Source organism: Rhipicephalus microplus, chromosome 2 (assembly GCF_043290135.1).
Source record: "Rhipicephalus microplus isolate Deutch F79 chromosome 2, USDA_Rmic, whole genome shotgun sequence".
NCBI lineage: Eukaryota > Metazoa > Arthropoda > Arachnida > Ixodida > Ixodidae > Rhipicephalus > Rhipicephalus microplus.
In genome coordinates, this window is record NC_134701.1 from 133,413,271 (window position 1) to 133,434,810 (window position 21,540).

General features: G+C 47.3%; 21 non-coding genes across 21 annotated transcripts; all 21 read right to left on the reverse strand.

Moving 5' to 3' along the window:
• Positions 1-390: 390 nt before the first annotated feature.
• On the reverse strand, positions 391-509 carry TRNAL-UAA (transfer RNA leucine (anticodon UAA)). Its single transcript has 2 exons — positions 472-509; positions 391-436 (listed from the first exon to the last, which is right to left on the reverse strand). It is a non-coding gene; the product is annotated as a tRNA-Leu (tRNA).
• A 429-nt stretch (positions 510-938) lies between these two features.
• Positions 939-1,061, reverse strand: TRNAL-UAA (transfer RNA leucine (anticodon UAA)). Its single transcript has 2 exons — positions 1,024-1,061; positions 939-984 (listed from the first exon to the last, which is right to left on the reverse strand). It is a non-coding gene; the product is annotated as a tRNA-Leu (tRNA).
• Positions 1,062-1,125: 64 nt separating this feature from the next.
• TRNAL-UAA (transfer RNA leucine (anticodon UAA)) lies at positions 1,126-1,244 on the reverse strand. The gene is made up of 2 exons: positions 1,207-1,244; positions 1,126-1,171 (listed from the first exon to the last, which is right to left on the reverse strand). It is a non-coding gene; the product is annotated as a tRNA-Leu (tRNA).
• Positions 1,245-5,787: 4,543 nt separating this feature from the next.
• Positions 5,788-5,906, reverse strand: TRNAL-CAA (transfer RNA leucine (anticodon CAA)). Its single transcript has 2 exons — positions 5,869-5,906; positions 5,788-5,833 (listed from the first exon to the last, which is right to left on the reverse strand). It is a non-coding gene; the product is annotated as a tRNA-Leu (tRNA).
• Positions 5,907-5,968: 62 nt separating this feature from the next.
• Positions 5,969-6,087, reverse strand: TRNAL-CAA (transfer RNA leucine (anticodon CAA)). Its single transcript has 2 exons — positions 6,050-6,087; positions 5,969-6,001 (listed from the first exon to the last, which is right to left on the reverse strand). It is a non-coding gene; the product is annotated as a tRNA-Leu (tRNA).
• Positions 6,088-6,336: 249 nt separating this feature from the next.
• TRNAL-CAG (transfer RNA leucine (anticodon CAG)) lies at positions 6,337-6,455 on the reverse strand. Its single transcript has 2 exons — positions 6,418-6,455; positions 6,337-6,382 (listed from the first exon to the last, which is right to left on the reverse strand). It is a non-coding gene; the product is annotated as a tRNA-Leu (tRNA).
• A 245-nt stretch (positions 6,456-6,700) lies between these two features.
• TRNAL-CAA (transfer RNA leucine (anticodon CAA)) lies at positions 6,701-6,819 on the reverse strand. Its single transcript has 2 exons — positions 6,782-6,819; positions 6,701-6,746 (listed from the first exon to the last, which is right to left on the reverse strand). It is a non-coding gene; the product is annotated as a tRNA-Leu (tRNA).
• Positions 6,820-7,798: 979 nt separating this feature from the next.
• On the reverse strand, positions 7,799-7,917 carry TRNAL-UAA (transfer RNA leucine (anticodon UAA)). The gene is made up of 2 exons: positions 7,880-7,917; positions 7,799-7,844 (listed from the first exon to the last, which is right to left on the reverse strand). It is a non-coding gene; the product is annotated as a tRNA-Leu (tRNA).
• Positions 7,918-8,526: 609 nt separating this feature from the next.
• On the reverse strand, positions 8,527-8,645 carry TRNAL-UAA (transfer RNA leucine (anticodon UAA)). The gene is made up of 2 exons: positions 8,608-8,645; positions 8,527-8,572 (listed from the first exon to the last, which is right to left on the reverse strand). It is a non-coding gene; the product is annotated as a tRNA-Leu (tRNA).
• A 1,158-nt stretch (positions 8,646-9,803) lies between these two features.
• Positions 9,804-9,922, reverse strand: TRNAL-CAA (transfer RNA leucine (anticodon CAA)). Its single transcript has 2 exons — positions 9,885-9,922; positions 9,804-9,849 (listed from the first exon to the last, which is right to left on the reverse strand). It is a non-coding gene; the product is annotated as a tRNA-Leu (tRNA).
• Positions 9,923-10,900: 978 nt separating this feature from the next.
• TRNAL-CAA (transfer RNA leucine (anticodon CAA)) lies at positions 10,901-11,019 on the reverse strand. The gene is made up of 2 exons: positions 10,982-11,019; positions 10,901-10,946 (listed from the first exon to the last, which is right to left on the reverse strand). It is a non-coding gene; the product is annotated as a tRNA-Leu (tRNA).
• Positions 11,020-11,808: 789 nt separating this feature from the next.
• Positions 11,809-11,927, reverse strand: TRNAL-UAA (transfer RNA leucine (anticodon UAA)). The gene is made up of 2 exons: positions 11,890-11,927; positions 11,809-11,854 (listed from the first exon to the last, which is right to left on the reverse strand). It is a non-coding gene; the product is annotated as a tRNA-Leu (tRNA).
• Positions 11,928-12,172: 245 nt separating this feature from the next.
• Positions 12,173-12,291, reverse strand: TRNAL-CAA (transfer RNA leucine (anticodon CAA)). The gene is made up of 2 exons: positions 12,254-12,291; positions 12,173-12,218 (listed from the first exon to the last, which is right to left on the reverse strand). It is a non-coding gene; the product is annotated as a tRNA-Leu (tRNA).
• A 956-nt stretch (positions 12,292-13,247) lies between these two features.
• TRNAL-CAA (transfer RNA leucine (anticodon CAA)) lies at positions 13,248-13,366 on the reverse strand. Its single transcript has 2 exons — positions 13,329-13,366; positions 13,248-13,293 (listed from the first exon to the last, which is right to left on the reverse strand). It is a non-coding gene; the product is annotated as a tRNA-Leu (tRNA).
• A 246-nt stretch (positions 13,367-13,612) lies between these two features.
• On the reverse strand, positions 13,613-13,731 carry TRNAL-CAA (transfer RNA leucine (anticodon CAA)). Its single transcript has 2 exons — positions 13,694-13,731; positions 13,613-13,658 (listed from the first exon to the last, which is right to left on the reverse strand). It is a non-coding gene; the product is annotated as a tRNA-Leu (tRNA).
• A 610-nt stretch (positions 13,732-14,341) lies between these two features.
• Positions 14,342-14,460, reverse strand: TRNAL-CAA (transfer RNA leucine (anticodon CAA)). The gene is made up of 2 exons: positions 14,423-14,460; positions 14,342-14,387 (listed from the first exon to the last, which is right to left on the reverse strand). It is a non-coding gene; the product is annotated as a tRNA-Leu (tRNA).
• Positions 14,461-14,891: 431 nt separating this feature from the next.
• On the reverse strand, positions 14,892-15,010 carry TRNAL-CAA (transfer RNA leucine (anticodon CAA)). The gene is made up of 2 exons: positions 14,973-15,010; positions 14,892-14,937 (listed from the first exon to the last, which is right to left on the reverse strand). It is a non-coding gene; the product is annotated as a tRNA-Leu (tRNA).
• A 1,499-nt stretch (positions 15,011-16,509) lies between these two features.
• On the reverse strand, positions 16,510-16,628 carry TRNAL-UAA (transfer RNA leucine (anticodon UAA)). Its single transcript has 2 exons — positions 16,591-16,628; positions 16,510-16,555 (listed from the first exon to the last, which is right to left on the reverse strand). It is a non-coding gene; the product is annotated as a tRNA-Leu (tRNA).
• A 3,175-nt stretch (positions 16,629-19,803) lies between these two features.
• TRNAL-UAA (transfer RNA leucine (anticodon UAA)) lies at positions 19,804-19,922 on the reverse strand. The gene is made up of 2 exons: positions 19,885-19,922; positions 19,804-19,849 (listed from the first exon to the last, which is right to left on the reverse strand). It is a non-coding gene; the product is annotated as a tRNA-Leu (tRNA).
• Positions 19,923-21,090: 1,168 nt separating this feature from the next.
• On the reverse strand, positions 21,091-21,209 carry TRNAL-UAA (transfer RNA leucine (anticodon UAA)). The gene is made up of 2 exons: positions 21,172-21,209; positions 21,091-21,136 (listed from the first exon to the last, which is right to left on the reverse strand). It is a non-coding gene; the product is annotated as a tRNA-Leu (tRNA).
• Positions 21,210-21,275: 66 nt separating this feature from the next.
• Positions 21,276-21,394, reverse strand: TRNAL-UAA (transfer RNA leucine (anticodon UAA)). The gene is made up of 2 exons: positions 21,357-21,394; positions 21,276-21,321 (listed from the first exon to the last, which is right to left on the reverse strand). It is a non-coding gene; the product is annotated as a tRNA-Leu (tRNA).
• Positions 21,395-21,540: the final 146 nt, after the last annotated feature.

Here is a 21,540-nt window from a genome sequence, read left to right on the forward strand (position 1 = left end):
GCTGGCAGTAAAGTAAAAGAAAAGTTTGTCAGAATAGAATTCGAACCCACGCCCACATACGTGGACCAGAAGCCTCGTTCAACCCCTATCACTGGGCAAGGTTTCCCTTGAGTCTGGCGCCTTAGACCACTCGGCCATTCTGACACGATATATCAGCCCCAGCAAAAGAAGACAGTGACTTTGTTCTCGTAGTAGATTACAAAAATTTGTCAGAAGTGGGATTTGAACCCACGCACACATACGTGGACCAGAAGCCTCGTTCAACTCGTATGACTGGGCAAGGTTTCCCTTGAGTATAGCACCTTCGACGACTTGGCCATTCTGACACGATATCCCAGCCCCAGCAAAAGAAGACACTGACTTCGTGCTGGTATTAAAGTAAAAAAAGTTTGTCAGAAGTGGGATTCGAACCCACGCACACATACGTGGACCAGAAGCCACGTTACACTCGTATCACTGGGCACGGTTTCCCTTAAGTCTGGCGCCTTTGACTACTCGGCCATTCTGACACAATATTTCAGCCCAGCAAAAGGAGATACTGACTTTGTTCTGGTAGTAAAGTAAAAAAAAGTTTGTGAGAATAGGATTCGAACCCACGCCCACATACGTGGACCAGAAGCCTCGTTCAACCCGTATCACTGGGCAAGGTTTCCCTTGAGTCTGGAGCTTTAGACCACTCGGCCATTCTGACACGATATTTCAGCCACAGCAAAAGAAGACACTGACTTTGTGCTGGAAGTAAAGTAAAAAAAAATTGCCGGAAGTGAGATTCAAACCCACGCACACATACGTGGACCAGAAGCCTCGTTAAACTCGCATCACCGCGCAAGGTTTCCCTTCAGTGTGGCGCCTTAGACCACTCGGCCATTCTGATACGATATATCAGTCCCAGCAAAAGGAGACAATGACTTTGTTCTGTTAGTGAAGTAGAAAAAGTTTGTCAGAAGTGGGATTCCAACCCACGCCAAAATACGTGGACCAGAAGCCGCGTTCAACCAACCCGTATCAATGGGCAAGGTTTCCCTTAAGTCTGGCGCCTTAGACCACTCGGCCATTCTGACACAATATATCAGCCCCAGCAAAAGAAGAGACTGACTTCGTGCTGACAGTAAAGTAAAAAAAGATTGTCAGAAGTGGGATTCGAACCCACGCACACATACATGGACCAGAAGCCTCGTTACACTCGTATCACTGGGCAAGATTTCCCTTAAGTCTGGCGCCTTCGACCACTCGGCCATTCTGACACAATATTTCAGCCCACCAAAAGGAGCCACTGACTTTGTTCTGGTAGTAAAGTAAAAAAATTTTTGTCAAAATAGAATTCGAACCCACGCCCACATACGTGGACCAGAAGCCTCGTTCAACCCGTATCACTGGGCAAGGTTTCCCTTCAGTCTGGAGCCTCAGACCACTCGGCCATTCTGACAAGAAATTTCAGCCCCAGCAAAAGGAGACACTGACTTTGCGCTGGTAGTAAAGTAAAAAAAGAGCGTCTCAGAAGTGGGATTTCAACCCACGCCCACATACGTAGACCAGAAGCCTCGTTCAACCCGTATCACTGGGCAAGGTTTCCCTTGAGTCTGGAGCCTTAGACCACTCGGCCATTCTGATACGATATGTCAGCCTCAGCAAAAGTAGACGCTGACTCTGTGCTGGTAGTAAAGTAAAAAAAATTGACGGAAGTGAGATTCCAACCCACGCACACATACTTGGACCAGAAGCCTCGTTCAACTCGCATCACTGAGCAAGGTTTCCCTTCAGTCTTGCGCCTGAGACCACTCGGCCATTCTGATACGATATATCAGCCCCAGCAAAATGATACACTGACTTTGTTCTGTTAGTGAAGTAAAAAAGGTTTTTCAGAAGTCGGATTCGAACCCACGCCCACATACGTGGACCAGAAGCCTCGTTCAACCCGTATCACTGGGCAAGGTTTCCCTTGAGTCTGGCGCCTTAGACCATTCGGCCATTCTGACACGATATATCAGCCCCAGCAAAAGAAGAGACTGACATCGTGCTGGCAGTGAAGTAAAAAAATATTTATCAGAAGTGGGATTCGAACCCACGCACACATACGTGGACCAGAAGCCTCGTTACACTCGTATCACTGGGCAAGGTTTCCCTTGAGTCTGGCGCCTTGGACAACTCGGCCATTCTGACAAGATATTTCAGCCCAGCAAAAGGAGACACTGAATTTCTTCTGGTAGTAGATTAAAATATTTTGTCAGAAGTGGGATTTCAACCCACGCACAAATACGTGGACCAGAAGCCTCGTTACACTGATATCACTGGGCAAGGTTTTCCTTGAGTCTGGCGCCTTAGACCACTCGGCCATTCTGTTACGGTATGTCAGCCCCACCAAAAGAAGACGCTGACTCTGTGCTGGTAGTAAAGTAAAAAAAATTGACAGAAGTGAGATTCGAACCCACGCACACATACGTGGACCAGAAGCCTCGTTCAACTCGTATCACCGGGAAAGGTTTCCCTTGAGTCAGGCGCCTTAGACCTCTCGGCCATTCTGATACGATATATCAGCCCCAGCAAAAGGAGACACTGACTTTGTTCTGTTAGTGAAGTAAAAAAAGTTTGTCAGAAGTGGGATTCGAACCCACGCCCACATACGTGGACCAGAAGCCTCGTTCAACCCGTATCACTGGGCAAGGTTTCCCTTGAGTCTGGCGCCTTAGACCACTCTGCCATTTTGTTCCCTTCTTTATTGCCTGTTTTCGGCTCACGTAAACAATACACATATTAACAGATAATTACACAACACAATTCAAAACATTGTAAAAACCGTGGCTCAATTGATGTGGCCACGCATCTGTTAAAATGTTCTTATCGTCGATAGTAATTCGACGCGCGGCAACCATTCTGGGGTGAATTCCTGCAACTTTTGTTCATCCACAAAATTTCTTATATACTGTTTGAAGTACTGGGTGGGTGCTCGTGCATCTACATCAAAGTGCATGGCTGCCCTCCTGGATTTCCAAATGCTATGAAGAGCCATAAGCATTATCATATCATATGGGGTACCGTCGTCACTTTGTATTTGCAAATAGCGGATGCCATGTGCATCAATGGGAAAATCTTTTTCGATCGTGCGCTGGAGCACGTCCCAAAGAAAGATAGCATCCCAGCAGTCAATGAATACATGCTCAATTGTCTCCTCCTTTCTGCATATTATGCAATGCGTGCCCCAAGGAACGTAAAACCCCTTTGCAGCCATCCAGGTTTTGACGGTCAGCGTACCGGTATGTAATTTAAAAAAGAAATTCTTAGCACCTGGCGATATTTTCATCGCCTTGACGCGCTTTAGTACAGGGTGGCCATGGCATACATTGTAAAGGGACCGATACAAAGGCACTGGTAAAAACACATCACATAGGTCCTTGTACAACTTTCTTCGTCGGATTTGACTCAAGTATTCAAGTGAAAACCACGCTGCCAGAAACCTACAAGAAAGTACAACTTCGCGGAGAAAGCCATGAACACCACCAGGTACGCTGCAGGTTGATACAACCATGTTAGGCAAGTGTTGCCCAAGGCAAAGTTGACAGACAGTGCGAAGGAATGGGTTGTCGACGTCTCTAAAGAAACAAAATCGATTGACTACCTGTCTTAAAAACAAATGCGACAAGCCCAGTCCTCCATTTCGCACTCGAAGAAATAAGTTGGTCCGACTCGATCTTTCCCAAGACGATTCCCACACAAAGACAGCGAACACACGGTGAAATTTTTGGATGTTTACCCTTGAACAATGTAAGACTTGTAAGATATACCAAATTTTACTCACTAAGAATACGTTGCAAGTTGTGGCTTTAGAAAACATCGACCAATTCCTGCCATTCCACTTGTTCACTCTTTCCCGCAGGTTATCCACTTGGCTCCTCCAGTACGAGTCGCTATCTTTGTAGCATTCGAGGGGGGCACCCAAGTATTTCACCGGTGTCGTAACAAACCTTACGCTGGCAAAACTGTCTGGGGTTTCTGCCCAGTCACCGTGCCAAAAGCCAAGGCATTTTCCCCAGTTTACAGCGCTGCCACTTGCAGCACAGAAGTTAGTAACGCATTTGACAGCATCTGCTATGATGTCAGAGTCCGCGCAAAAAATGGCAATATCGTCCGCATAAGCCAACAGTCGGACTTCAACCTCGTGCAGCTTAAACCCACGGACACAGTCATTCTCTATGGCACTCAAACAAAAGGACTCTATGTACAAACAAAACAATAGTGGTGAGAGAGGACAACCCTGACGGACTGAACGCTTGACTGGGATGCGCTTCCCCACCACCTTGTTAACGATTAGCCGCGTTGAGCAGTCTCGGTACGCCATGACAACCCCCTCTTTGATTATTTTCCCTAAATTCACATAATCTAGGATGCACAGCAGAATTTCATGAGGCACCCTGTCAAAAGCCTTCTCGAGGTCGATTTGCAGCATTGCGACTCGCGCACCAATAGCGTCGCAACATTCGAGGATGCTCCGGGCTGCGTGTATATTAGTGAGGATAGTTCGACCTTTTATGCCGCACGTCTTATGCGGCCCCACGAGCTCCGTAATAACTGTTTGCAACCTTTTAGCTAGGATTTTCATGAATATCTTGTAATCTACATTAGTGAGGCAGATTGGGCGGTAAGAATTTACTTTGCGCAGTGCAACGGGGTCTTCCGATTTTGGTATAAGAACAGTGTGAGATGATGAAAAGGACGGGGGTAATATTTTCAGCTCGAATGCCTCATTATAAACGTCGGCTAAGACTGGTGTTATTTCAAAATTGAAACACTTATAAAAGGCGGAAGTCAGACCATCAGGGCCAGGTGATTTCCCGGGATGCATACTTTCAATAGCACTGTTAACTTCCGCTTCCGAAATGGGTTCCTCCAATATTTCTTTTGTATTATTGTCAAGCTTTGGCATCAGCGGTAAAAAAAATCTTTTTTAAACCGATCGACATCAACTGAGCTGGCGGCGAATAAACCATTGAAGTGCTCAAAGCAAGCACGCTCGATAACATCTGCGACATCGCTGACTTCACCCTCGTGTTCAATTTCTGTTATTTGATTTCGACGCGCATGCCACTTTTCTGAGCCCAACGCCCTTTTTGACGGTGCTTCTGCCGTTATCAATCGCTCGGCTCTTGCCCGAACCATAGCACCGCGGTATCTTTCGACATCGAACCGCTCAATTTTACTTTTCAACGCGCGAATATCTTCAAGAAACATGCCGGGCATTCTACATTCTTCGAGGAGCAATTTTTCCAGGTTTCTGCGCATGAGCTTTTCTTCTGCTCCTTTTTCTCTGCTTATAGCGCTCGAGCGTTCCAAAGCCTTCAATTTAACGACCTGCTTGAAGTTCTCCCATTTTTCTCTAAACGTCTTTTTACTGCGAACTTTCATCTTTTCAACTTCCGTCATTACTTCGTCCATAAATTTTTCATCACCCAGCAGATTCGAATTCAATTTCCATAGTTGCCACTCGAAGGCCCTTTTCGTTTCTTTCGTGCTAGCTACTACAAAGCTAACCAAGCAGTGGTCACTAAATGAAACGGCGTTAACACGGTATTCCTTTCAAAGCGGTACCAATTCTACACTCACGTACGCCCTATCTAGTCGGGCATGGCTGGCTGCCTGAAAGTGGGTGTACTGCATAGTCCGGCCACCACCGAGACATTCAGCCACATCCTCCAAACCATGTTCTCTTACTATCTCGCTCGGCCATTCTGTTACGGTATGTCAGCCCCACCAAAAGAAGACGCTGACTCTGTGCTGGTAGTAAAGTAAAAAAATTGACAGAAGTGAGATTCGAACCCACGCCCACATACGTGGACCAGAAGCCTCGTTCAACCCATATCACTGGGCAAGGTTTCCCTTGAGTCTGGAGCCTTAGACCACTCGGCCATTCTGACACGATATTTCAACCCAGCAAAAGGAGACACTGAATTTGTTCTGGTAGTAGATTAAAAAATTTTGTCAGAAGTGGGATTTGAACCCACGCACACATACGTGGACCAGAAGCCTCGTTACACTCGTATCACTGGGCAAGGTTTCCCTTGAGTATGGAGCCTTAGACCACTCGGCCATTCTGACACGATATTTCAGCCCCAGCAAAAGGAGACACTGACTTTGTGCTGGTAGTAAAGTAAGAAAAACAGCTTCTCAGAAGTGGGATTTCAACCCACGCCCACATACGTAGACCAGAAGCCTCGTTCAACCCGTATCACTGGGGCAAGGTTTCCCTTAAGTCTGGCGCCTTGGACCACTCGGCCATTCTGACACGATATTTCAGCCCAGCAAAAGGAGACACTGACTTTCTTCTGGTAGTAGATTAAAAAATTTTGTCAGAAGTGGGATTCGAACCCACGCACACATACGTGGACCAGAATCCTCGTTCAACTCGTATGACTGGGCAAGGTTTCCCCTGAGTCTAGCACCTTCGACCACTCGGCCATTCTGACACAATATTTCAGCCCAGCAAAAGGAGACACAGACTTTGTGCTGGTAGTAAATAAAAAAAAATTGACACAAGTGAGATTCGAACCCACGCACACATACGTGGACCAGAAGCCTCGTTCAACTCGCATCACCGGGCAAGGTTTCCCTTCAGTCTGGCGGCTTAGACCACTCGGCCATTCGGACACGATATATCGGCCCAGCAAAAGGAGACACTGACTTTGTTCTGTTAGTGAAGTAAAAAAAAGTTTGTCAGAAGAGGGATTCGAACCCACGCACTCATACGTGCACCAGAAGCCTCGTTCAACGCGTATAACTCGGCAAGGTTTCCCTTGAGTCTGGCGCCTTAGACCACTCGGCCATTCTGATACGATATATCAGCCCCAGCAAAAGATGACACTGACTATATGCTCGTAGTAATGTAACAAAAGTTTGTCAGAAGTGGGATTCGAACCCACGCCCACATACGTGGACCAGAAGCCTCGTTCAACCCGTATCACTGGGCAAGGTTTTGCTTGAGTCTGGAGCCTTAGACCACTCGGCCGTTCTGAAAGGATATTTCAGCCCCAGCAAAAGGAGACACTGACTTTGTGCTGGTAGTAAAGTAAAAAAAGAGTTTGTCTGAAGTGGGATTTGAACCCACGCCCACACACGTGGACCAGAAACCTCGTTCAACTCGTATGACTGGGCACGGTTTTTCTTGAGACTAGCGCCTTCGACCACTCGGACATTCTGACACATTGTTTTAGTCCTAATTAAAGGAGACACTGGCTTTGTTCTTGTAGTAAAATAAAAAACGTTTGTCAGAAGTAGGATTCAAACCCACGCCCTCATACGTAGACCAGAAGCCTCGTTCACCCCGTATCACTGCGCAACGTTTACCTTGAGTCTGGCGCCTTAGACCACTCGGCCATTCTGATACGATATGTCAGCCTCAACAAAAGTATACGCTGACTCTGTGCTGGTAGTAAAGTAAAAAAAATGACGGATGTGAGATTCGAACCCACGCACATAAAAGTGGACCAGAAGCCTCGTTCACCTCGCATCACCGAGCAAGGTTTCCCTTCAGTATGGCGCCTTAGACCACTCGGCCATTCTGATACGATATATCAGCCCCAGCAAAAGGAGACACTGACTTTGTTCTGTTAGTGAAGTAAAAAAAGTTTGTCAGAAGTGGGATTCGAACCCACGCTCACAGACGTGGACCAGAAGCCTCGTTCAACCCGTATCACTGGGCAAGGTTTCCCTTACGTCTGGTGCCTTAGAACACTCGGCTATTCTGACACGCTATATCAGCCCCAGCAAAAGAAGAGACTGATGTCGTGCTGGCAGTAAAGTAAAAAAAGTTTGTCAGAAGTGGGATTCGAACCCACGCACACATACGTGAACCAGAAGCCTCGTTACACTCGTATCACTGGGCAAGGTTTCCCTTAAGTCTGGCGCCTTCGACCACTCGGCCATTCTGACACAATATTTCAGCCCTGCAAAAGGAGACACTGACTTTGTTCTGGTAGTAAAGTAAACAAAAGTTTGTCAGGATAGGATTCGAACCCAGGCCCACATACGTGGACCAGAATCCTCGTTCAACACGTATCACTGGGCAATGTTTCCCTTCAGTCTGGCGCCTTGGACCACTCGGCCATTCTGGCATGATATTTCAGCCCAGCAAAAAGAGACATTGACTTTCTTCTGGTAGTAAAGAAAAAAAAATTGTCAGAAGTGGGATTCGAACCCACGCACAGACACCTGGACCGGGAGCCTCGTTTAACCCGTATCACTGAGCAAGGTTTCCCTTAAGTCTGGCGCCTTCCACCACTCGGCCATGCTGATACAATATTTCAGCCCTGCAAAAGAAGACACTGACTTTGTTCTGGTAGAAAGTAAAAAAAGTTTGTCAGAAGTGGTATTCGCACCCACGCACACATACGTGGACCAGAAGCCTCGTTCAACTCGTATGAGTGGGCACGGTTTCCCTTGAGTCTAGCGCCTTCGACCACTCGGCCATTCTGACACAATATTTCAGCCCAGCAAAAGGAGACACTGACTTTGTGCTGGTAGCAAATAAAAAAAAGAGTTTGTCAGAAGTGGGATTCGAACCCACGCCCTCATACGTGGACCAGAAGCCTCATTCAACCCGTATCACTGGGCAAGGTTTCCCTTAAGTCTAGCGCCTTCGACCACTCGGCCATTCTGACACGATATTTTAGTCCTAACCAAAGGAGACACTGGCTTTGTTCTTGTACTAAAATAAAAAAAGTTTGTCAGAAGTAGGATTCAAACCCACGCCCACATACGTGGACCAGAAGCCTCGTTCAACCCGTACCACTGCGCAAGGTTTCGCTCAAGTCTTGCGCCTTAGACCACTCGGCCATTCTGATACGATATGTAAGCCTCAGCAAAAGAAGACGCTGACTCTGTGCTGGTAGTAAATTAAAACAATTGACAGAAGTGAGATTCGAACCCACGCACACATACGCGGAACAGAAGCCTCGTTCAACTTGCATCACCGGGCAAGGTTTCCCTTAAGTCTGGCGCCTTCGACCACTCGGCCATGCTGACACAATATATCAGCCCCAGCAAAAAATAAACACTGACTTTATGCTGGTAGTAAAGTAAAAAAAGATTGTCAGAAGTGGGATTCGAACCCACGTCCACATATGTGGACCAAAGGCCTCGTTTAACCCGTATCACCGGGCAATGTTTCCCTTAAGTCTGGTGCCTTAGACAACTCGGCCGTTCCGACACTATATATAAGCTCCAGCAAAAGAAGACACTGACTTTGTTCTGGTAGTAAATTAAAAAAAGTTTGTCAGAAGTGGGATTCGCACCCACGCACACATACGTTGACCTAAAGCCTCGTTCAACTCGTATGACTGGGCACGGTTTCCAATGAGTCTAGCGCCTTCGACCACTCAGCCATTGTGACACAATATTTCAGCCCAGCAAAAGGAGACACTCACTTTGTCCTTGTAGTAAAATAAAAAATGTTTGTCAGAAGTAGGACTCAAACCCACGCCCTCATACGTGGACCAGAAGAATCGTTCAACCCGTATCACTACGCAAGGTTTACCTTGAGTCTGGCGCCTTAGACCACTCGGCCATTCTGATACGATATGTCAGCCTCAGCAAAAGAAGACGCTGACTCTGTGCTGGTAGTAAAGTAAAAAAAATTGACGGACGTGGGATTCTAACCCACGCCCACATACGTGGCCCAGAAGCCACGTTCAACTCGCGTCACTGGGCAAGGTTTCCCTTGAGTCTGGCGCCTCAGACCACTTGGCCATTCTGACACGATATACCAGCCCCAGCAAAAGAATACACTGACTTCGTGCTGGTAGTAAATTAAAAAAAATTGTCTGAAGTGGGATTTGAACCCACGCCCACATACGTGGACGAGAAGCCTCGTTCAACTCGTATGACTGGGCAAGGTTTCCCTTGAGTCTAGCACCTTCGACCACTCGGCCATTCTGACACAATATTTCAGCCCAATAAAAGGAGACACTGACTTTGTGCTGGTAGTAAATTAAAAAAAATTGACAGAAGTGAGATTCGAACCCACGCACACAGACGTGAACCAGAAGCCTCGTCCAACTCGCATCACCGGGCAAGGTTTCCCTTCAGACTGGCGCCTTAGACCACTCAGCCATTCGGACACGATATATCCGCCCAGCAAAAGGAGACACTGACTTTGTTCTGTTAGTGAAGTAAAAAAAAAGTTTGTCAGAAGAGGGATTCGAACCCACGCACACATACGTGGACCAGAAGCCTCGTTCAACTCGTATCACTCGGCAAGGTTTCCTTTGAGTCTGGCACCTTAGACCACTTTGCCATTCTGATACGATATGTCAGCCCCAGAAAAAGAAGACGCTGACTCTGTGCTGGTAGTAAAGTAAAAAAAAGAGTTTGTCCGAAGTGGGATTTGAACCCACGCCCACACACCTGGACCAGAAGCCTCGTTCAGCCCTTATCACTGAGCAAGGTTTCCCTTAAGTTTGGCGCCTTCGACCACTCGGCCATGCTGACACGATATATAAGCCCCAGCAAAAGAAGACACTGACTTTGTTCTGGTAGTAAAGTAGAAAAGTTTGTCAGAAGGAGATTCACACCCACGCACACATACGTTGACCAGAAGCCTCGTTCAACTCGTATGACTGGGCACGGTTTTCTTTGAGACTAGCGCCTTCGACCACTCGGACATTCTGACACATTGTTTTAGTCCTAACCAAAGGAGACACTGACTTTGTGCTGGTAGTAAATTAAAAAAAATTGTCTGAAGTGGGATTTGAACCCACGCCCACATACGTGGACGAGAAGCCTCGTTCCACTCGTATCACTGGGCAAGGTTTCCATTGAGTCCGGTGCCTTAAACCAGGCGGCCATTCTGACACGATATGTCAGCCTCAGCAAAAGAAGACGCTGCCTCTGTGCAGGTAGTAAAGTAAAAAAAGTTTGTCAGAAGTGGGATTCGAACCCACGCCCACATACGTGGACTAGAAGCCTCGTTCAACCCGTATCACTGGGCAAGGTTTCCCTTGAGTCTGGCGCCTTAGACCACTTGGCCATTCTGACACGATATACCATCCCCAGCAAAAGAAGACACTGACTTCGTGCTGGTATTAAAGTAAAAAAATTGTCAGAAGTGGGATTCGAACCCACGCACACACACCTGGACTAGGAGCCTCGTTTAACCCGTATCACTGAGCAAGGTTTCTCTTAAGTCTGGCGCCTTCCACCACTCGGCCATGCTGACACAATATATCAGCCCCAGCAAAAAAAACACTGACTTTATGCTGGTAGTAAAATAAAAAAAAGATTGTCAGAAGTGGGATTCGAACCCACGTCGACATACGTGGACCAAAGGCCTCGTTTAACCCGTATCACCGGGCAATGTTTCCCTAAGTCTGGTGCCTTAGACAACTCGACCGTTCTGATACGATATGTAAGCCTGAGCAAAAGAAGACACTGACTCTGTGCTTGTAGTAAATTAAAAAAAGTGACAGAAGTGAGATTCGAACCCACGCACACATACGTGGACCAGAAGCCTCATTCAACCCGTATCACTGGGCAAGGTTTCCCTTGAGTCTGGCGCCTTAGACCACTCGGCCATTCTGATACGATATGTGAGCCTGAGCAAAAGAAGACGCTGACTCTGTGCTGGTAGTAATTTATAAAAAAATGGCAGAAGTGAGATTCGATCCCACGCACACATACGTGGACAAGAAGCCTCGTTACACTCGTATCACTGGGCACGGTTTCCCTTAAGTCTGGCGCCTTTGACTACTCGGCCATTCTGACACAATATTTCAGCCCAGCAAAAGGAGACAATGGCTTTGTTCTTGTACTAAAATAAAAAAAGTTTGTCAGAAGTAGGATTCAAACCCACGCCCACATACGTGGACCAGAAGCCATGTTCAACCCGTACCACTGCGCAAGGTTTCCCTTAAGTCTGGCGCCTTAGACCACTCGGCCATTCTGATACGATATGTGAGTCTGAGCAAAAGAAGACGCTGACTCTGTGCTGGTAGTAAAGTAAAAAAAATTGACGGACGTGGGATTCTAACCCACGCCCACATACGTGGCCCAGAAGCCACGTTCAACTCGCGTCACTGGGCAAGGTTTCCCTTGAGTCTGGCGCCTCAGACCACTTGGCCATTCTGACACGATATACCAGCCCCAGCAAAAGAATACACTGACTTCGTGCTGGTAGTAAATTAAAAAAAATTGTCCGAAGTGGGATTTGAACCCACGCCCACATACGTGGACGAGAAGCCTCGTTCAACTCGTATGACTGGGCAAGGTTTCCCTTGAGTCTAGCACCTTCGACCACTCGGCCATTCTGACACAATATTTCAGCCCAGCAAAAGGAGACACTGACTTTGTGCTGGTAGTAAATTAAAAAAAATTGACAGAAGTGAGATTCGAACCCACGCACACAGACGTGAACCAGAAGCCTCGTCCAACTCGCATCACCGGGCAAGGTTTCCCTTCAGACTGGCGCCTTAGACCACTCAGCCATTCGGACACGATATATCCGCCCAGCAAAAGGAGACACTGACTTTGTTCTGTTAGTGAAGTAAAAAAAAAGTTTGTCAGAAGAGGGATTCGAACCCACGCACACATACGTGGACCAGAAGCCTCGTTCAACTCGTATCACTCGGCAAGGTTTCCTTTGAGTCTGGCACCTTAGACCACTTTGCCATTCTGATACGATATGTCAGCCCCAGAAAAAGAAGACGCTGACTCTGTGCTGGTAGTAAAGTAAAAAAATTGACGGAAGTGGGATTCTAACCCACGCCCACATACATGGCCCAGAAGCCTCGTTCAACCCGTATCACTGGGCAAGGTTTCCCTTGAGTCCGGCACCTTAGACCACTCGGCCAATCTGAATCGATATATAAGCCGCCGCAAAAGAAGACACTGACTTCGTGCTGGTAGTAAAGTAAAAAAAGTTTGTCAGAATTGGGATTCGAACCCACGCACACATACATGGACCAGAAGCCTCGTTACACTCGTATCACTGGGCAAGGTTTCCCTTGAGTATGAAGCCTTAGACCACTCGGCCATTCTGATACGATATTTCAGCCCCAGCAAAAGGAGACACTGACTTTGTGCTGGTAGTAAAGTAAAAAAAGAGCTTCTCAGAAGTGGGATTTCAACCCACGCCCACATACGTAGACCAGAAGCCTCGTTCAACCCGTATCACTGGGGCAACGTTTCCCTTAAGTCTGGCGAATTGGACCACTCGGCCATTCTGACACGATATTTTGACTTTCTTCTGGTAGTAGATTAAAAAATTTTGTCAGAAGTGGGATTCGAACCCACGCACACATACGTGGACCAAAATCCTCGTTCAACTCGTATGACTGGGCAAGGTTTCCCTTGAGTCTAGCACCTTCGACCACTCGGCCATTCTGACACAATATTTCAGCCCAGCAAAAGGAGACACTGACTTTGTGCTGGTAGTAAATTAAAAAAAATTGACAGAAGTGAGATTCGAACCCACGCCCACATACGTGGAAGAGAAGCCTCGTTCAACTCGCATCACCGGGCAAGGTTTCCCTTCAGTCTGGCGCCTTAGACCACACAGCCATTCTGATACGATATGTCAACCCCAGCAAAAGGAGACGCTGACTTTGTTCTGCTAGTGAAGTAAAAAAAAGTTTGTCAGAAGAGGGATTCGAACCCACGCCCACAAACGAGGACTAGAAGCCTCGTTCAACCCCTATAACTGGGCAAGGCTTCCCTTGAGTCTGGCGCCTTAGACCACTCGGCCATTCTGACACGACATATCAGCCCCAGCAAAAGAAGACACTGACTTTGTTCTCGTAGTAGATTACAAAAAAGTGACAGAAGTGAGATTCGAACCCACGCACACATACGTGGACCAGAAGCCTCATTCAACCCGTATCACTGGGCAAGGTTTCCCTTAAGTCTGGCGCCTTTGACTACTCGGCCATTCTGACACAATATTTCCGCCCAGCAAAAGGAGACACTGACTTTGTTCTGGTAGTAAAGTAAAAAAGGTTTGTGAGAAAAGGATTCAAACCCACGCCCACATACGTTGACCAGAATCCTCGTTCAACCCGTATCACTGGGCAAGGTTTCCCTTGAGTCTGGAGTCTTAGACCACTCGGCCATTCTGACACGATATTTCAGCCCGAGCAAAAGGAGACACTGACTTTGTGCTGGTAGTAAAGTAAAAAAAATGCCGGAAGTGAGATTCGAACCCACGCACACATACGTGGACCAGAAGCCTCGTTAAACTCGCATCACCGCGCAAGGTTTCCCTTCAGTCTGGCGCCTTAGACCACTCGGCCATTCTGATACGATATATCAGCCCCAGCAAAAGGAGACACTGACTTTGTTCTGTTAGTGAAGTAAAAAAAAAGTTTGTCAGAAGTGGGATTCGAACCCACGCCCACATACGTAGACCAGAAGCCTCGTTCAACCCGTATCACTAGGCAAGGTTTCCCTTGACTCTGGCGCCTTAGACCACTCGGCCATTCTGACACGATATATCAGCCCCAGCAAAAGAAGAGACTGACTTCGTGCTGGTAGTAAAGTAAAAAAAAGGTTGTCAGAAGTGGGATTCAAACCCACGTCGACATACTTGGACCAAAGGCCTCGTTTAACCCGTATCACCGGGCAATGTTTCCCTTAAGTCTGGTGCCTTAGACAACTCGGCCGTTCTGACACGATATATCAGCCCCAGCAAAAGAAGACACTGACTTTGTTCGGGTAGTAAAGTAAAAAAGTTTGTCAGAAGTGGGATTCGCACCCACGCACACATACGTGGAACGGAAGCCTCGTTAAACTCGCATCACCGCGCAAGGTTTCCCTTCAGTCTGGCGCCTTAGACCACTCGGCCATTCTGATACGATATATCAGCCCCAGCAAAAGGAGACACTGACTTTGTTCTGTTAGTGAAGTAAAAAAAAGTTTCTCAGAAGTGGGATTCGAACCCACGCCCACATACGTAGACCAGAAGCCTCGTTCAACCCGTATCACTAGGCAAGGTTTCCCTTGACTCTGGCGCCTTAGACCACTCGGCCATTCTGATACGATATGTCAACCCCAGCAAAAGGAGACACTGACTTTGTTCTGTTAGTGAAGTAAAAAAAGTTTGTCAGAAGAGGGATTCGAACCCACGCACACATACGTGGACTAGAAGCCTCGTTCAACTCGTATGACTGGGCAAGGTTTCCCTTGAGTCTTGCACCTTCGACCACTCGGCCATTCTGACACAATATTTCAGTTCAGCAAAAGGAGACACTGACTTTGTGCTGGTAGTAAATTAAAAAAAAATTGTCTGAAGTGGGATTTGAACCCACGCCCACATACGTGGACGAGAAGCCTCGTTCAACTCGTATCACTGGGCAAGGTTTCCATTGAGTCTGACGCCTTAAACCAGGTGGCCATTCTGACACGATATGTCAGCCTCAGCAAAAGAAGACGCTAACTCTGTGCTGGTAGTAAAGTAAAAAAAGGTTTTTCAGAAGTGGGATTCCAACCCACGCCCACATACGTGGACTAGAAGCCTCGTTCAACCCGTATCACTGGGCAAGGTTTCTCTTGAGTCTGGCGCCTTAGACCACTTGGCCATTCTGACACGATATACCATCCCCAGCAAAAGAAGACACTGACTTCGTGCTGGTATTAAAGTAAAAAAAATTGTCAGAAGTGGGATTCGAACCCACGCACACACACCTAAACCAGGAGCCTCGTTTAACCCGTATCACTGAGCAAGGTTTCCCTTAAGTCTGGCGCCTTCCACCACTCGGCCATGCTGACACAATATATCAGCCCAAGCAAAAAAAACACTGACTTTATGCTGGTAGTAAAATAAAAAAAAAGATTGTCAGAAGTGGGATTCGAACCCACGTCGACATACGTGGACCAAAGGCCTCGTTTAACCCGTATCACCGGGCAATGTTTCCGTAAGTCTGGTGCCTTAGACAACTCGGCCGTTGTGACACGATATATGGGCTCCAGCAAGTAAAGTAAAAAAAGTTTGTCAAAAGTGGGATTCGCACCCACGCACACATACGTTGACCTAAAGCCTCGTTTAACTCGTATGACTGGGCACGGTTTCCATTGAGTCTAGCGCCTTCGACCACTCAGCCATAGTGACACAATATTTCAGCCCAGCAAAAGGAGACACTGACTTTGTTCTTGTAGTAAAATAAAAAATGTTTGTCAGAAGTAGGACTCAAACCCACGCCCTCATACGTGGACCAGAAGCCTCGTTCAACCCGTATCACTGCGCAAGGTTTACCTTGAGTCTGGCGCCTTAGACCACTCGGCCATTCTGATACGATATGTCAGTCTCAGCAAAAGAAGACGCTGACTCTGTGCTGGTAGTAAAGTAAAAAGAATTGACGGAAGTGAGATTCGAACCCACGCACACATACGTGGACCAGAAACCTCGTTCAACTCGCGTCACTGGGCAAGGTTTCCCTTGAGTCTGGCGCCTTAGACCACTTGGCCATTCTGACACGATATACCAGCCCCAGCAAAAGAATACACTGACTTCGTGCTGGTATTAAAGTAAAAAAAGTTTGTCAGAAGTGGGATTCGAACCCACGCACACATACGTGGACCAGAAGCCTCGTTACACTCGTATCACTGGGCACAGTTTCCCTTAAGTCTGGCGCCTTTGACTACTCGGCCATTCTGACACAATATTTCAGCCCAGCAAAAGGAGACAATGGCTTTGTTCTTGTACTAAAATAAAAAAAGTTTTTCAGAAGTAGGATTCAAACCCACGCCCACATACGTGGACCAGAAGCCATGTTCAACCCGTACCACTGCGCAAGGTTTCCCTTAAGTCTGGCGCCTTAGACCACTCGGCCATTCTGATACGATATGTGAGCCTGAGCAAAAGAAGACGCTGACTCTGTGCTGGTAGTAAATTAAAAAAAATTGGCAGAAGTGAGATTCGAACCCACGCACACATACGTGGAACAGAAGCCTCGTTCAACTCGCATCACCGGGCAAGGTTTCCCTTAAGTCTGGCGCCTTCGACCACTCGGCCATGCTGGCACAATATATCAGCCCCAGCAAAAAAAAACACTGACTTTATGCTGGTAGTAAAGTAAAAAAAAGATTGTCAGAAGTGGGATTCGAACCCACGTCCACATACGTGGACCAAAGGCCTCGTTTAACCCGTATCACCGGGCGATGTTTCCCTTAAGTCTGGTGCCTTAGACAACTCGGCCGTTCTGACACGATATATAAGCTCCAGCAAAAGAAGACACTGACTTTGTTCTGGTAGTAAAGTAAAAAAAGTTTGTCAGAAGTGGGATTCGCACCCACGCACACATACGTTGACCTAAAGCCTCGTTCAACTCGTATGACTGGGCACAGTTTCCATTGAATCTGGCGCCTTTGACTACTCGGCCATTCTGACACAATATTTCACCCCAGCAAAAGGAGACACTGACTTTGTTGTGGTAGTAAAGTAAAAAAAGTTTGTCAGAAGTAGGACTCAAACCCACGCCCTCATACGTGGACCAGAAGAATCGTTCAACCCGTATCACTGCGCAAGGTTTACCTTGAGTCTGGCGCCTTAGACCACTCGGCCATTCTGATACGATATGTCAGCCTCAGCAAAAGAAGACGCTGACTCTGTGCTGGTAGTAAAGTAAAAAAATTGACGGAAGTGGGATTCTAACCCACGCCCACATACGTGGTCCAGAAGCCTCGTTCAACCCGTATCACTGGGCAAGGTTTCCCTTGAGTCCGGCGCCTTAGACCACTCGGCCAATCTGAATCGATATATAAGCCGCCGCAAAAGAAGACACTGACTTCGTGCTGGTAGTAAAGTAAAAAAAGTTTGTCAGAATTGGGATTCGAACCCACGCACACACACATGGACCAGAAGCCTCGTTACACTCGTATCACTGGGCAAGGTTTCCCTTGAGTATAAAGCCTTAGACCACTCGGCCATTCTGATACGATATTTCAGCCCCAGCAAAAGGAGACACTGACTTTGTGCTGGTAGTAAAGTAAAAAAAAGAGCTTCTCAGAAGTGGGATTTCAACCCACGCCCACATACGTAGACCAGAAGCCTCGTTCAACCCGTATCACTGGGGCAACGTTTCCCTTAAGTCTGGCGAATTGGACCACTCGGCCATTCTGACACGATATTTCAGCCCAGCAAAAGGAGACACTGACTTTCTTCTGGTAGTAGATTAAAAAATTTTGTCAGAAGTGGGATTCGAACCCACGCACACATACGTGGACCAGAATCCTCGTGCAACTCGCATCACCGGGCAAGGTTTCCCTTCAGACTGGCGCCTTAGACCACTCAGCCATTCGGACACAATATATCGGCCCAGCAAAAGGAGACACTGACTTTGTTCTGTTAGTGAAGTAAAAAAAAGTTTGTCAGAAGAGGGATTCGAACCCACGCACACATACGTGGATCAGAAGCCTCGTTCAACTCGTATCACTCGGCAAGGTTTCCTTTGAGTCTGGCACCTTAGACCACTCTGCCATTCTGATACGATATGTCAGCCCCAGAAAAAGAAGACGCTGACTCTGTGCTGGTACTAAAGTAAAAAAAAAGAGTTTGTCCGAAGTGGGATTTGAACCCACGCCCACACACCTGGACCAGAAGCCTCGTTCAGCCCTTATCACTGAGCAAGGTTTCCCTTAAGTTTGGCGCCTTCTACCACTCGGCCATGCTGACACGATATATCAGCCCCAGCAAAAGAAGACACTGACTTTGTTCTGGTAGTAAAGTAAAAAAGTTTGTCAGAAGTGGGATTCACACCCACGCACACATACGTTGACCAGAAGCCTCGTTCAACTCGTATGACTGGGCACGGTTTTCCTTGAGACTAGCGCCTTCGACCACTCGGACATTCTGACACATTGTTTTAGTCCTAACCAAAGGAGACACTGACTTTTTGCTGGTAGCAAATAAAAAAAGAGTTTGTCAGAAGAGGAATTCGAACCCACGCCCACATACGTGGACCAGAAGCCTCGTTAGACCCGTACCACTGCGCAAGGTTTCCCTTAAGTCTGGCGCCTTAGACCACTCGGCCATTCTGATACGATATGTCAGCCTCAGCAAAAGAAGACGCTGACTCTGTGCTGGTAGTAAATAAAAAAAATTGACAGAAGTGAGATTCGAACCCACGCACACATACGTGGAAGAGAAGCCTCGTTCAACTCGCATCACCGGGCAAGGTTTCCCTTCAGTCTGGCGCCTTAGACCACACAGCCATTCTGATACGATATGTCAACCCCAGCAAAAGGAGACACTGACTTTGTTCTGTTAGTAAAGTAAAACAAGTTTGTGAGAAATAGATTCGAACCCACGCCCACATACGTTGACCAGAAGCCTCGTTCAACCCGTATCACTGGGCAAGGTTTCCCTTGACTCTGGCGCCTTAGACCACTCGGCCATTCTGACACGATATATCAGCCCCAGCAAAAGAAGAGACTGACTTCGTGCTGGTAGTAAAGTAAAAAAAGGTTGTCAGAAGTGGGATTCAAACCCACGTCGACATACTTGGACCGAAGGCCTCGTTTAACCCGTATCACTGGGCAATGTTTCCCTTAAGTCTGGTGCCTTAGACAACTCGTCCGTTCTGACACGATATATCAGCCCCAGCAAAAGAAGACACTGACTTTGTTCGGGTAGTAAAGTAAAAAAGTTTGTCAGAAGTGGGATTCGCACCCACGCACACATACGTGGAACGGAAGCCTCGTTCAACTAGTATGACTGGGCACGGTTTCCCTTGAGTCTAGCGCCTTCGACCACTCGGCTATTCTGACACAATATTTCAGCCCAGCAAAAGGAGACACTGACTTTGTGCTGGTAGCAAATAAAAAAAACGAGTTTGTCAGAAGTGGGATTTGAACCCACGCCCACATACGTGGACCAGAAGCCTCGTTCAACCCGTACCACTGAGCAAGGTTTCCCTTAAGTCTGGCGCTTTAGACCACTCGGCCATTCTGATACCATATGTCAGCCCCAGAAAAAGAAGACGCTGACTCTGTGCTGGTAGTAAAGTAAAAAAAGAGTTTGTCTGAAGTGGGATTTGAACCCACGCCCACACACCTGGACCAGAAGCCTCGTTCAGCCCGTATCACTGAGCAAGGTTTTCCTTAAGTTTGGCGCCTTCGACCACTCGGCCATGCTGACACGATATATCAGCCCCAGCAAAAGAAGACACTGACTTTGTTCTGGTAGTAAAATAAAAAAGTTTGTCAGAAGTGGGAATCACACCCACGCACACATACGTTGACCAGAAGCCTCGTTCAACTCGTATGACAGGGCACGGTTTCCCTTGAGACTAGCGCCTTCGACCACTCGGACATTCTGACACAATATTTCAGCCCTGCAAAAGGAGACACTGACTTTGTTCTGGTAGTAAAGTAAAAAAAAGTTTGTCAGAATAGGATTGGAACCCAGGCCCAAATACGTGGACCAGAAGCCTCGTTCAACACGTATCACTGGGCAAGGCTTCCCTTGAGTCTGGAGCCTTAGACCACTCGGCCATTCTGACACGAAATTTCAGCCCCAGCAAAAGGAGACACTGACTTTGTGCTGGTAGTAAAGTAAAAAAAAGAGCTTCTCAGAAGTGGGATTTCAACCTACGCCCACATACGTAGACCAGAAGCCTCGTTCAACCCGTATCACTGGGCAATGTTTCCCTTATATCTGGCGCCTTCCATTACTCGGCCATGCTGACACAATATATCAGCCCAAGCAAAAAAAAAACACTGACTTTATGCTGGTAGTAAAGTAAAAAAAAACATTGTCAGAAGTGGGATTCGAACCCACGTCGACATACGTGGACCAAAGGCCTCGTTTAACCCGTATCACCGGGCAATGTTTCCGTAAGTCTGGTGCCTTAGACAACTCGACCGTTCTGACACGATATATAAGCTGCAGCAAAAGAAGACACTGAATTTGTTCTGGTAATAAAGTAAAAGAAGTTTGTCAGATGTGGGATTCGCACCCACGCACACATACGTGGACCAGAAGCCTCGTTCAACTCGTATGAGTGGGCACGGTTTCCCTTGAGTCTAGCGCCTTCGACCACTCGGCCATTCTGACACAATATTTCAGCCCAGCAAAAGGAGACACTGACTTTGTGCTTTTAGCAAATAAAAAAGAGAGTTTGTCAGAAGTGGGATTCGAACCCACGCCCACATACGTGGACCAGAAGCCTCATTCAACCCGTATCACTGGGCAAGGTTTCCCTTAAGTCTGGAGCCTTCGACCACTCGGCCATTCTGACACGATATTTTAGTCCTAACCAAAGGAGACACTGGCTTTTTTCTTGTACTAAAATAAAAAAAAAGATTGTCAGAAGTAGGATTCAAACCCACGCCCACATACGTGGACCAGAAGCCTCGTTCAACCCGTACCACTGCGCAAGGTTTCCCTTAAGTCTGGCGCCTTAGACCACTCGGCCATTCTGATACGATATGTAAGCCTGAGCAAAAGAAGACGCTGACTCTGTGCTGGTAGTAAATTAAAAAAATTGACAGAAGTGAGATTCGAACCCACGCACACATACGTGGAACAGAAGCCTCGTTCAACTCGCATCACCGGGCAAGGTTTCCCTT